Raw genomic sequence first — 15,248 nt, 5'->3', positions numbered from 1 at the left:
GAGCTTGCTTCTCCACTTGCCTGAATAACCGAACTGTACGGGCAGAAATCTGTGCTGTAAACGTGGGTTAGGTCAAACAAAAGTCCCTCACTCTTTTTAGCAGTATTTCAGTTTGATCATATTACCAAGGCCATATCATGGGACAAATGTACTCTAATGAAATTTTAATATTATATTCTAAAAATTTTAAGTTATAATAATTGTATAAAAGTGTTTTGCAATTACCGTTTTTCTTGCCAAGCCCAAAAACTTAAATTTTATTGTTATGTCTATGAATTAAAGCTCGAATGAAATATGTTTACTACAAAAGAGGACAAGAAAATAAAGCCAAAAGATTCTCATTCCTCCTCCAGAGCAATGTAGCAGTACTAATTAGAGTGCTTCTTCATACGCACTGGTAAATGCTATCGCAGTGGCTAGCTGGGTGCGGATACACCGGGCCACCGCATCTGTGCCTATATTGTCATCCTAAGAAGGAACAGCTTCTGAAATTGTGGCGAAATCCTGAGAAATCTTATATCCTTCCCTCATCACATATAGGAGTAAAGGAGTCTGTTACGGGACTTGGCTGTGCTGTAATTTGCTGTGCTGCTTTCCTTCTAAGGCAGTAATCTAGAAGAACCCGGAAAGGCAGAGCAGAGTAGAAGAGAGGTTGTTTCCAAGGAATCAATATATTTATTTATAATCTTGAAAAAAGGAAGTCCGACCTCTGTGTGTACACATGCGTTTCCTACAGTTGCATTTCCTGCATTTCCATGTAGAACTGAATTTTAATCACTATAATACACAATAATAAAAGGTACTGCAGTTCTTATTCTGTCCAGTCAAGGTCAGATTGGGAAAGTGAATATTTTCTGTGTTTAATCTGCATGGGTTTGGGGTCCAGCATGGTACTGTTCATCGTACTTTTGTCTGCTTTTTAGCGTTTTGAAAATACGCAGGAAATGTGATGGATACATGTGTGCATATAAGCTTTAATTACTGGATCTGGTTTGTTCCAGGTTCTCTAAGTTATGAGGTTGTTCTGAATATGTCATAACTTCTGTGACATCTCCCCAGAGCATGGAAAGGATGAACCTGCTTATACAAATTCTCTTCAATGTCCAGAATATGTATTTTGCTGCAATAATGATAAAGGGGGGGGTGAGGGGTGGGGGGTGGAGACAGAGAACACACCTTAGGGTGATTTTTTTGTTTATTCGTTTGTTTTCCAAATGACAGTCTTATTTTGGAGTTTGTATTTCTATTTCTGTGCAATAAACCAATCCACTTAGTCTGCTTGACTCTTAGAAGATGAATGATATCTTAATTTCTGCAAACATATGCTAATGGAAAGGTGGTAGATATTTAATAATGTTTTGAGCGTGTATTTAAAGCTAGTTAAGTACTGAAATGACCAGTAACCAAAGGGAGCAGTCACTGATAATTAAACAAAAATGATGCTGATCTAATGAAATCTATATCTTGGCATGTTTGGAGACAGTGACTTGTGAAGAAGAAAACCAACTTTCACTCTTTCCCAACTTTATTGCATTTTTTTTTTTTCTGAGTGAAAAAGATCACAAGCTAAAACGTACCTTGGGGAACCTTTTTTTCTGGACCACTTAATTACTTGAAAAGATAATCTGAATAACATTTGATCAAATTTTTCATTAGAACTCCCTTTTAATTTTTCATTAGCTTCATAATTAACTGAATTTGTACAGTCATCAGTCTGTTTACAGTGTTTTGCTTTGTAAAGTGCTGTACCGTAACCCTGTCTCTCTCTCTCTCTCTCTCTCTCTCTCTTTTTGCTTTCCAGATTATCGCACAAAGTAGGGTACAGCGAGTGTGCATCCTTGGTGACTGGGACATCCATTTCTCTATAGCGTCACACTAATAGATGTATTTCTGTAGGTAAAAGGAAAACAGGCTTCTCGGTCCGAGTCTTATTTGAATTTTCATTTCATTTGATTAAGGTGGGGAGGAGCGCAAATTAAACAAAAGAATTGAAAATGAAATTAGAGAGATGTGTTGCAGAAACTCCACTGACAAGAGAACCTGACATGATTTTGCCACGAATAATGCTTTCAGACTTTATAGGGCAGGCTGCAGTTTGAATGGATGATATCTTAGGTTTTGTAAAGCTAAAGGACTTATCTGGTTTTTTTAAAGGCAGTCAGATAAGAGAATCTAAAGTTATGTCAAACAAATTACATTTTAGTTATTAGTGGCTAGTTTGTAAATATCAAAGACCCACTTATTGTAGTGCTTGGAGCTGCATTTGCATGCTGATGAAATGCAAGTGGATGGCTGTGAACTGTAGGGTTATCTCTAGTGGAGCAGTGGGGAGCTCCAGAATCAGAGAGTTGAGCATCTGACCGACTCAAGAGCCCAAGCTGCAGACCTCTTCTATTCACTTTCTTCACAACAATTAAAATATGCAAAGTGATAATTTTCCTTAAGTAGCCTTAAATGTGCGATCTATTTAAATGTGAAGAAAATTGCCTGAAGCTTCTGGTGTGAGGGACAAAAAAGAATAAATTATGCAAATAGCAGAAAAGGACTCTACCACTTGAACGCCTAATTTTCCTGTAATAAGCATACTGTTTCATTTAATTTTTTGCCTCTTATTAAAAGTGACAGTTCTTTTGCACTGTCTGATGGTTATATCTGACACAAGCTAGGGAAATGACTGCTAGACTAAATGCTAAAGCATTTTGGTAGCTTTTTTAGATGATGGTTACATTCACAAAGTAATTATGCACTGAAGAGTCGAGAAATAAGGTTTAATTACACAGTAATCGCTTCTGATGGACACGGCAGAAGTGTGAACACCGCCAGACTGCAATCCATCAATGACAAACCCCTGGCCACTTTTAATTCCTCCTCATTTGCATCATAACCTCCGCACCAAGTTGCACAAATGCTGTTAAATGTTAATAGGAGCTGTCTCTCCACTCAAAATGAATGCTTAAGCTGTTTCATTTTTTTTCTCCTCCACCTCAGACCTTCAAAACCAGCTCCTCTCTGAGAGCAGGCATTAAGCACAGAGCATGGTGCGTGGTCACTGTTGTGCTAATTGGGAGCAACACTTAAAGTTTTATCTCTCAAGCGCTAATAATGCACAGTGCTGACAAACCAGTGAATAAGTAATGTACTTGGATGAGGAGGGGGGGCAACCCGGCATGCCTGGAATGAAAAATGCAGTTGGGACTGTTGTTCAGTGACTAGCTATTTGATTAGGCCCTGTAGTCATATTTAATCCAGACCCTTGGGGAGCATAGACAAAATTACATCTTCATCTCATCAAACATTCAGCCATATTTAAGCATTCAGCTGATCAAGCTTTTATTGTTTCTCTTGCAGCTACACAGACACAATGATGTCCTGTGTTCCTCACTCCATAACCCTGCAAAGCTAAGCCTAAACTAGCTGTGCTCCTCCCCCCTCCCCCCCCTTTTCTTTTTTCTCCTCAGGGACAGGGAGTATAGTGCGGCTCTAATACCCTGCTCTGGCTACCGTGCCATGGTTAGATATTCACATCAGCTTTGCCACCCTTGTTTGTTTCTCTTTTCAGCTTTATCCTTTTTCACTTTTTCTTTTCTTTTTTTTTTTTTTCTTACCTTTTGTGCCAGCTACTCAGAGCTCTGGTCGTTTCCTAGGACAGGTCTAAACCATTAGACTGCAAACTGTTCTTTTTCTGTTAAGCAGCAGGTATCATTTTTGTCCTGACAAGAGGAGGCTCCACCTGCCGACTGCCCACCAACGCATCCAGCTGTCTGCTTTGCAGAACAGGCAAGGTAATTTGTAAGCAGTCTGGTAAGTTTAACAGTAGACTCTAAGAAGTGACAAAAAAGAGCTTTTTTCTGCATGAAGATTGAGAATTATCAACACCTTTCAGTGCATAATAGTTAAGCCTTTATCACTTCAGGAGCTGCTGATAAGGTTAAGAACACTAGACAAACTGCTCATTAGTGGAAAGGTTTGCCTTTTACATTAAAGACTGCTGGGTACTGAAGTTCCTCTAGTGAGCAATACATCCCTGGCATTTGAAAAGAATGAGCTAATCGTTGTACATAAATGAATATGGAAAAGAAAACCCGGCAGGTTCTGATGATATTAGCAAGGTTTCCCTCCACCTTCCTTGCATGGCTTGTAGGCACCTGAAATTGCAAACACCATCAGTTCAGGACACTGTAGTTCACGGCCAAAGTGCTCTCCATGACACAGAGTAAGGCCATGGACAAAGGTTGTCTGCTGGACCTGCCTGTGCCGGCTGCAGAGGATGCCTCTTGCCCCAGAGACATCATGGAGACCAGTCCCGTGGTGCTGTGGTGGGACAGACTGGTCCCAGTCCACTCAGTGCACAGGTAGGTGTTTCGTTGCCCATTTAAACTGACCAGTCTGACTTGGCCTGAGTTGAGTCAGGATCCGTGAGTATCTATCAAGAGAGTTACACAGCAGTTGCCCCCAGCCAGAGGGATCACAGCAATGTTCCAGGGAGAGAGGAATTGCCCATCTGCACCAGGAGCGCCTCTCTGCACCACTGCCTGGTGTCTGCAGGCTCTGACCGTCACTCACTCTAACACTGCTCAAAGCAAGGTGCTGTTATTATGAAATTCTCTGTGTTGAGGTTATCTACTTTGTTTGGTATCACCACTGAGCCACATTAGTCATGCCAGTGTGGGCAATTTAAGAGATAGGAAAATAATATTTTAGGAGAGGGCAGAGGTTACTTCATTCTCTAGAATTCTTCAACTCAAAGATCTTTTCAGCCTCAACTACCTGGAAACCACAAAGCAAAAGAGCATCTTAGGCTCTTCTCTGGCTTGGTGGTAGATACCATACAAACATACGTCAAAATTAATTCTTGTACAAAACTGCTTCGCAATAAAAAGACAAGCTAATATGTGTGGAGGAAGTCATCAGGGTAGTAGGTAAAATAAAAAAATAAAAAAAAAGGTTATCAGAATAAACATACTGAGGATGGTGAGGTCTTATACAGAAAGTAAGTGAAGGAGATAGCCTTTGCTGCTGCTACTGATGTCTCGTGGAAACCCATTCACCACATTGCTAACAGTGTAGTTCATGCCACTACTCAACAGAGTCATGTAAATCAAAGCTTGCTCTGTTTGTTGTCATTACTGAAAGAATGTTAAATACAGGTTTAGTAGTGATGCCGCTTCTCTTGAACTAGTAAAATGAAAAGCTGAGAGAATTAAGCCAGAATTTACTGACTTCTTCCACCGCGGCTGCTCACCTGGCAAACACATTTCCTGAAAGACAGGGGCTGGCTCTTTACCTCCATTAAAGTATGGCACTCCAGCTAAAACCACCAGCTTTCTGGTTTATCAACTTGAAAAACGAAAATTTAAATAGTTAGTTTACATCTGTGAAAAGGTGCATGTCACATCCGCAGGATGAGCTTTCCTGGAGGAGCAGGAATTTTAAATTCAGAGAGGAGGCACCCAATTGGTTTTGGAAATTTATCTGTAGACACTTTCATACTTTTAATAAGCTGGGGCCTACTATGAGCAACCACATCTTTACTCTGCTCCCTGAGTGAATGAGGAGCTTTTTGTCTGCAATTCTCATAGGAGTAATTGAGGCTGATGGCTTTCAGTGCTTCCCAGAATCAACCTCTAGGCCTTGGGCCATATCTTAACGTCAAGTAAAAGTCCTGCAGAGGTCAGCAAGTTTTGACGCAGGTAGGCACACCATGTGCCCACATGGCGCAATAATCTGGTGTAGGATCGTGCTTGCCTAAAGCCTTAGAAAAATAAGGTGTTCTTTAGTACAGTATTTCATCTAATATCTGTATAGTACAGCTATTACTTCTCAATTCAAAAATCAGTTCCACACAAAACCAAGAGAGGCTGTTTTGTTGAAATGCAAACATGAATGGCTGATAAATCCTACTCTCTATTTTTTCCTTTGTTGTAGGATTTTTTTTTAATTTGTATTTTACATCTTCTTGAGTCATTTGTACAAATTTAATTCAAAATATCTAACAGTAAGCTTTTTACTTAAAACCTTGCCAGGTGCCATATTTTGTCCTCTTCTTTTTATATGGATATTATCTATTCTTCTAAAAATTTAACAAGGCATTTCATTAAATCACTGTAATACAATTAATGTAGATGGAAATATATTTTCAATGACCATAGAAACATCACATTTAGACTATATAGTTTAAAAGTGCCTGTAATTTGATTATAATATTGTTTACCTTGATTCAAACTGTGATTATATCTTTATCCAGTAGTTTTTATGGGTTTAAGAAAGTTGAGTCCCTTTTCTCCTTTTTGGCTTATTTTCAGAATTTGAAAAGCAGAGATACAAACGGAGCTATGGCAGCTGAATTCTCTTTCATGTGTGTCCAGTCCAGGTGAAGCCCAGCATAATGTACTGTAATACGTCTCTTCAGTTCTCTGATACAATGACCTGTGCATCCTCTAAATCCCCCACAGAATGCTCAGACACAGATTGATCGAGGTACGCATGGACTTAAGTATGTATTGTTCTTTGTAGCTCTGAGGAATTGGCACTTTTGCCAAATGTGAGATGATGTGGATTGTAATCTATTGAGATATGAGTTCAGACTGGCCTCTGTTATACATTGTAAGAATAACTAAAGATTTGTCTGGAGTAAGTTTTGGGTTTGCATTTTTTTTCTTTTCTTCATCAAAAACAAACAAAAAACTTTTTCACAGTTTCTGACACTTTGCAGTTCCACTACCGACAGTAATCATGAAAGCAACTTTGTGGAAAAAGCCTCCCACAGCAGCCTGGAATAACACAGCACCATAAATCCCAGCCTCTTACTCAGGGGTATTGGTGCAAGCATGCAGAGAAACTGATGGAGGGTATGCACATGAGAACCATGCATTTTACCCTTCCTGACGGGATATATTCTATTTTTTAATTTATTCTGTGAATATAACTAAGATTTTATAGCCATTGGGGGAACTGTGGGTTAAATCTGGGTGACTTCTGATTCTGATCTGATTAAAGAAAACAGTATTGGGGTTGGTGAGGAAGAGGTGGCAAAGAGGAATATCAAGCATAGGTGCTCCCAAATCATAGCTCATGACCATTTAAATAACATCACCTTTCTAATATAATTGGATGAGAAGATTTTAATTTTTTTACCATAATAGCAAAGGAGTAGGGCAGCAGTTTATCTTATAGGTCTCAGTGACAAAGGAGTATTTTAAATGCTTAGTCTTTTCTTCCATAATGAATGAGAAACAAGAGGTCTAACACTTTAACAGAGGAGGCAGTCGCAGCAATTAAACAGCATTTTTAATAATCCTCCAACCTTTCTGTTGGAATCAAAAGCTTGATTCTGATCCTAAGCTAACACAATTGTGTTGTGAGTGTGTACCTCTCTCTGGCTGCCTACCTGGCGTACAAAACTCTCCTCGCTCCCCTCCTGTTTGCACTCCTAAGGAGCTCACCATTCTCCTTACCGCTGGGGCCAGCCTCTTTCTCTCAAAAATACACTAGCTAACAAACCTAGCAGACTTTTTTTTTAACTAGGACTGTGTGTCAGTAACTCTGTTTCTGGCCACTTGGCTTCACTGGCCCCACGGTGCCCAGGCTCCTCTGCCTGTGGCTGCGCTCGGCTGGGGCTCCTGGGAGACAGTCCTGAGGAAGAACCTTTCTTCTGTTTTCCCCAGGTGCCATAGAGCTGGAGAGGCTGATATGTGTGCTGCTTTTCCGCCTTCAAGACAATAGTCATAAATACATAACCATGGGCATATGTATCAGGATCTTAAACGGTTAAATAAATAAAATTTTCACAGCAATGTTGTGGGTCAACAAAATAAAGGGTAGCATTTGAAAGTGTGGCTCTTTTAGAAAAGTTTTGGGAGAGGGAAAATTGTCTAGGATTTCAAACTCTCTAAGAGGAATTTTCACTTACAAATTATATACAGTAAAAATAACTGGATCCTTTATAGCTAATGACATCTTGAGTTTTACTAAATTCAAGGGGGGTTTTTTATCATAAATATAAAAACATGGCTTTGGATTTTAACATGAACACTGTTTTTCTTTTAAAAAGTCAGAAAAAATTATATATCTATATGCATTCCCCAGTTACATATTTTATAGAAATCAATTTCTTAAGATATTTTCAAATACACCATTTCCAATTTCGAACTACTTCAGTCGCGGTTGTCCTGAAATCTGAAATTTTAGGCAGCTTTTTTTTTTTTACTTCAGCATTTCAAATGGAAGCCTAAGAACACTGACTGACAACAGTAACCCAGAAGAGATTGCTTGTCGATGTTTGGGTTAACAGGAATAAAACATCCAGAATGTTTTACTCTAATTGGCTGGTTTTGTGCTAACACATGTGTGTTAGTATGTTCTAAAATATCTTACCAAAATGCTTAAATACATTTCAACAAATCTGTTTGAACTCTGCATTTCTGCTGCAGGCAGGATAATGTCTATTGGTTTTATGTTTGACTCAGAGCTTCCTGCAGGGGAGATTACAGATTTGTCCAGGAAGAGACCTTCATGCAAATACCACCTGCTCCAGGACTCAGCTTTATGGACAGTAAGAACACTCTTTGCTAGCACACAAAAGGCTGAGGTGGGCGACGTACCCAAGAAGGCTGAGGTAGAGCCAGGTCTCACAGCTGGGACGATAATAGCCCATCTTCTGCAACTGTGTTGGTACACTGGTGTACCTGTGTCGGTGGGTAAAATTCACTGGTTTCTTTAATAGCTAGTACTGTTTTTCTCAGGGGAAGAGTGGATATATTTTTATGCTCTTAGAACTTTTCTTTTTAAGAGTTCATAGGATATGAGGTAATATAGGATTTTAAGGAGAACCTATTGCATTCAGCACTCAAAATTAAAACTACTCACCTTGTACAATTCTCTTTCAGCTCACAGTCTTGGCCCTTGGGGGACAGAGACAAAACTACTGTAAACAGAGCAGGAGAAACCTGAGTGATAGGGGTTTGTTTTATACAGCCAACGGTGTCCTCAAGCTAGGTAGCTTGTATAGCAGTTTCTTCCTTATGTAGATATTTGAAAGCAGAATGAGTTTTCCTTCCAGCAGAATCCAGTTAGCGACCAGTGTATTTACCGTTTCAGCTTGCGAGGAGCAAGGCTTACATCTATTAAATTTGTATCTCTCTCATGTGATTTTCCCCTAGAATCTAATGAAAACATCCCTTAAAGTTTATTGTAAAGATTGAACTTTAATACAGAGACACTGAATTTGGGTCTTCGTGTAGCAGAGCTCAACACCTGGAGAGTAACATCACCAAATGTTCACAAAATTGGCACATATAAGTGCAGTAAAAACTATCAGTATTCAATTGAGTAAGGTAGCACAGCATTGTCTAATGCAATAAGAAACCAGTTGGGAAAATACATGTCCAATTTTTTGGCATTCGGATACAGAAATACAATGGGAAGGGCTGAGTTTCGAATGGTTTTTCTCAGCTTAAGAAAAGGAATGAAAAACCAGGGCTGAGAAATCTCCTGCTGACTTTCAAATGTAGGTGCATGGAGGAAAAATATCTGCTTGACCAATGACCCTACCTTTCTATATCCACTAAAAGTTGATCCTGAGATATCAACACATATTCCCAATTTTGTCGAGAACAATTTTTGGAGCCTACATTTTACTCTTAAGGAGACATTAAAAATGTATGTTTCTTACACTTCTGTAGCACTCAGTCAGGATGTTGTCAATGCCATCATTTCGTGGTTTAGGCTAGTCTTGTATGAGTTGTCAATATTTCTGTTTCAAAATCTCCTTCATTAAAAGTGGTTGCAGCTATGGCAGGGGTTAGTAGGTTAGTAAGATTGGATGCCAATACAATAATGTTAGGTGACAGGTAGTCAAGTGTCAAAATAGTCCATAGACACTATTGGCTTCCATCAAAAGAAGATTGATACTGGGTTGTAGCTGTATTTTCCAGCTACCAAAGACTACTGCTCCCCAATTAGTAAGCAAGTTGAAATCTGGTAGAAAGGAAAAAAAAAACCAAACGAACCAAAACATACAGTTAATGGTTCCTTGTTTGTTAGACTACTGCCATGTCTCCTCTTCTGCTTGCTGGTAAAACACATGCTTAAAAAATACAAGCCAACAAACAGACACACCCGTACCTTAAAAGCTGAGAGTATTTTGTCCTGTGAATAGAAAATTAAAAACCAAAATTCCTTCTGCTACCTGTCCCACTGCACTCAAACAGGCAAACATTTTCTCCTCCCTCTTCAGCAGCCTGTATTGGCACTTGTTGGGGGAAACCAAGTTTGTACAAAATCACTCATAGATTACAAGAACACAGATATCCAACCTGAAAACAACATGGAAGATAACATAACCCAGCTGCCAGCCAAGCACTCCCTTTCCAAATCAAATGGCTAAATAAGATATTAGTGAAAGGGTTTACAACTACACTGAGGATAAAGAAGTGATTGAGGGAGTTCAAGGTCAATACATAACTAGTAGGGGAAAATCAAAGACAGTTATAAAATGTTCAAGATATTGTAATCTTTTGTAAAATATTTATTTAAGAGCATTCCAGAACAGGTGTCCTGCTGAAGCATAAACATCCCTACTTTTCACCCTGTGAAAAGGAGCGAGCAGAAGCAGCTCTGGAGCTTTCCCAAAGCTTAAAAGCTGTCTTTATACCTTCTGCAGCACTTTCAGAGTGATATGATGGCCAACAGAAGCCAGATGAAACAGTTGTGGGTTCACTCTCAGTCTCTGCAGCTCACCTGTGGAAATAATTTACAAACTTTCCTCCAACCTGTCAAACACGTATGTAGAAAACTGCAGTATCAAACAAGTTGGGCAAAAAATTAATAGAAACTGTGAATATACAGATTAATGCACATGATTTATTTATTGCAAGACACATGTGAATTGCAGACTTTTCCCCCCCATCCATAGAGAACCCGAAGGCAGCTGAGCTTCTGTTTCTTATAGATGCAACTGTACGTCTGCATCTGCTTTTTGTCTGCATTTATTTTAGAGTTTAGGGCTCCTGTTCCCATTGTCATTTTGCTCGCGGGCAGCTTGACTACAAAGGCCAGTGGCTGTTCCAGCAGGCATTGCCAGGGCTTTTCTAGGAAGGCTGCCCAGAGCTGGCTGTTTGACATACGCAATGTCAGGGGGGATAGATGGAGACTCATGGATGAGGAGCAGTGTTTGAAGGTTTGGCCACACAGCATGTAAAAGCCTCATTGGATGCAGCACACAGATTAGGGTTTTCTTGCTATGGCAGAAGTTAGGATGCCACAGGGCCAATGCAGAAGGCATGTCAGCAAATCAATAAGTGGCAAAACTGACCTCGGGGCTGGTCTCAAGGCCATTTAAACGTAGCCCAGAAGACTAGAGAAAAGCAAATGTGGTCTCAATCTTCAATAACATTTGACATATTGGATAGATTACATGGTCCAGAAGATGTGATTTGGTCTAGAGCTGGCTGAAGCCATTAGCTGCTTTAGCTCATGTAATGTTGGGCGGTTCTCTGTAGTTGGGGCAGTTTGAGTCTTTACAGAGGACTCTTTCAAGACACTACTCTATTTGAAGTTCTTCACTGGTTTGAAGTGCCACAATGCACTGATGGATTTGTGGGCAGATTTCTGGCAAAATGTAAATGTGTAAAATAAATGCTATCTCCTGTGGGACTCTGCACACTGCACATCGCCACGGTCACTAGTGTGGGCTGCATCTCTGCAAGCTCATCTGCAGGAATGCACAATTCTTAGTTTTTTGTTGTGTCTGGAAAACATCAACAGGTATTTCGTCTCACAAGGACTGTATTTAGCACCAGACACTCATTTTGCTACAGAGGAAGGGAAGAGGTCAATTATTATAGTCCCCACAGTTAGTAAACTGATTTGGTTGCATGTTTGGTTCCTAATATTTAAATTAGAGTAGTGGGCGTGTGTGTGGGCTCCCACAAACACAAGAATACTTGATATATATATGTCCAACTGGATCCATTTTCCAAATTCAACAGTATATTGTCTTTGCTTCTGTTGTAAAACTAAGGATTTTACTATCCCTTACTCTTGTACCGATACTACTGAAAAACTCAATATTTGGACATACAAATTGCTGATAGGTAATGTGTGTTAAAGACATTCTAAATAGCTTTTGAATAAAAATACAGAGGTCAGCTAATCATTTTACCTCCCCTCCTGGCATATATTCTCTGCTCATGATCATAGATAGCATATAAGTCTTCATTAAGGTTACAATTCAGAAACGTGCTGTATGTTTTTACTAGGTTTTCCTGACAATGAGGTAAAGTGAGCAACATTATGCAGCTTGGAAGTTAGTGACTCTTCTCAATAATTAAAAAAATTGCCATAATATAAATATATTTATGAAAAAAACACTTAAAATTTTCCAGTGAATTGAAGCAGATTTGTATGACAGTGTACACATTGTTATATAAGACAAGAATTGAAATAAGCAAAACCTGTTTAGATACTTGGGATGACCGCTGCAGAATCTAGCATTCCTGTAAAAACTCTTTAGCCTCGCTATTCTTAGAAGATAGGTGTTGTTGGGAAGGTGCCACAAAGGCAGTCTTCCTAAACAGCTCCCTTGTTATCAGTCACTCAAACCTCCCGCGTGACTGGTCTGCTGGTGACTGAATTGAAAATAGGAGAGATGAGATGCAAGTTGCTGGTTTTACAAATGAAGAATGAAATTGGATGCGTTTTGCCCACTTTGCAATCAGCCATTATGTATATGTTTAGATTGAAAAACTAATCTGGTAGTTTTCAGATCCAATCATATTAATGAAGTAGCAGAATTACTTGTGTGATTCTGTACTACAGTCAATTTAGTAAATAGATATGAAGGAGAATAAAATACGTAAATTTTTATAATACTCTTATAATTCTGCAGGAATTAAACCAGTAAAAAATGTAGATTGAACTTTGTTTTAATTGGTTTATGTTTAAAGATTCTTTGATCAGCGATAACAGTAATATATATTAACATGTTGCATTTTAAAGTGACGCTGCCTTTCATTAATCAAGTGTCTGTATGGTTGATTAATTTGAACAAGGTTTAAATTGCTATGAAAATTTATCATTCATAGCCATGATCTCCATTTACATATATGTTAATTATTGTAAATGTAATCTTTTTCTGAATCCTCTGGGCTGCATACTAAAAAGACACAGTGATCACAGTGAGTGACTACTTTTCTATTACAAAGTGAACTCTTACCAGTATTCAGTAAAGTCTGTTTCAGTTGTCAAAGATAGTCTCAAACATTAAAACATTTTATGCTAAACACAAGTTCAAATACTGTAGATGCTATTTCCTTTTCAAATTCTTTCTTTATTCAATGGCTAGAACATTTAAGAAAATGAAACTGAGTACTACCAACCACTATAAAAATAAGTTCTGTCTCTATGGGCTGAAAGATGTTTTACCCCTCCTACTCTGAGACTTTCTCCATACTAGCTACATTATTAATAATCTTGAGAGGGTTTTTTTTCCATACATCTTTTGAAAAGAGTGACTTGAAGAAGTTACTAAGTAAGTCAAACGAACCCTTTGTAGTGCAATTAGAACGAGTTAAATTGCATAAGACAGACATCGCCAAGGTTTATAGCCTTTTAACATGACATAGAAAAAATTCTCTTTGCAGTGGCTGTAAAATAGCCATACTAGAGCTCCTCACACACACCACGCGGATGCATGTGTTTAATGCAAATAAACACACTTGCTGTGCTTTCTTCAAACTCTCCAGCTCAAGAAGATGACAGTCATTTGTCTAAAACTTATTAAATTTGACGTAGTCAAGAATTTTATCAAGGTTTAAAGGGAGAGAATGTTTCACAGAACATTTCCCACAATGTTACAGAGAGAGAATGCATTGGCAGGAAATGGATTTCAGATAGGAAGCGTAAAGTATCTCTCTTTCAACAAACAACTATTACAGCTTTTATTAAAAAATGCATATCAATAGAAACTAATTACTGCCCATTAAATTACACTCTGGGCCTCATATTGCTATTAATTCCTTTTTTGCATTCATAGAAACTGACATTTGTTTCCTTTTTTTTTTTTTTGTTTATTTTCTTGAAATATCCAGGCAGATTTTATTCAGAAATGACCTAAAATAAATCAGAATTGCAAGGAGATAAGTGTTAAGGCCTCCAGACCCTGTTCCAGGAAATACTTCAGCATATGCTTATATTCATCCTTGCTAAGACAGTATTTCTTCACTTACTTATCTTTAGTGTATGGCCTGGTTTCATCTTCCAGAGGGTGTTAAATTGTTCCTTACCGTTTTTTACTTGTTTCCCAAGTGGTTTTTTTTACGTTTTAAATGAATCTTTTATTACATAGATGTGAAAGGGACCGTTCCTAGGTGCAGATTAAAAGATTTCTTTATTTTCATTAATTTTTGTAATTTTCTGTTTAAATGGTTTATATTTACATAATATATTCACTGCAGGACCAGCCTCATTTCTTAGTCACAACTTAATGCAATTAAAATGTCTATCTGGAAACCTTTGCAAGCATAGCACCTTTATACTACCTGACTGAGCAGTTTTACAGATACTTAATTTGCAGTTTTCCATTGGACAGTTTGATAATGAAATATAGGGTTTGGGTCCCAATTCTGTAAATGGATAAGATGAGGCAAATTTGTGAAAATTGTATCAATTTTTTGGCATGATCAGGCACAGATTTTGGAAAGTGTTGTTGCAGTTGACATCTGGAAGAAAATAATCTTAAACATATATCTTTATGTAGTGTTTTAATGGAGCATCATTGCAAGATCTGAATGGTTTGAGTGAACTGTGAGCTGAAAAAGGTCACTTTTTTTCCCTGCAGTCATGGTGGCTATCATGTCATTGTAGCTTGTGGCACAAATTGTTTGAAATTCATGGTTACCTAAATTGGTTTTTTCTCCCATAAATCTGAAATATGCATGGTATTTGCATTGTAAAGAGATTTTGGCATTAATTGATGGAAGCTGTGTAGTTGCAATGGTACCCTGGATGTTGATATAATAATAGGAGCTACACAGTTTGTATACATGGATACATACATCCATATATAACATCTGCTTAAAGAAATTCTGTAACTTATTACCAGACAAAATGACTATGTGGCAGGAATTTTGTCTGTAATAACTGCACATCCCTTTCTGACAACACCAGGAAAATAAGATGCAGATAAAACCTAAAATTAAAGTAGACCAGTATGCTCAGTTATGATTTTTGTGATTTGAAGATGACACTGA

The sequence above is a fragment of the Phalacrocorax carbo genome, chromosome 5 (assembly GCF_963921805.1).
Source record: "Phalacrocorax carbo chromosome 5, bPhaCar2.1, whole genome shotgun sequence".
NCBI lineage: Eukaryota > Metazoa > Chordata > Aves > Suliformes > Phalacrocoracidae > Phalacrocorax > Phalacrocorax carbo.
This window is presented reverse-complemented; position numbering follows the sequence as displayed.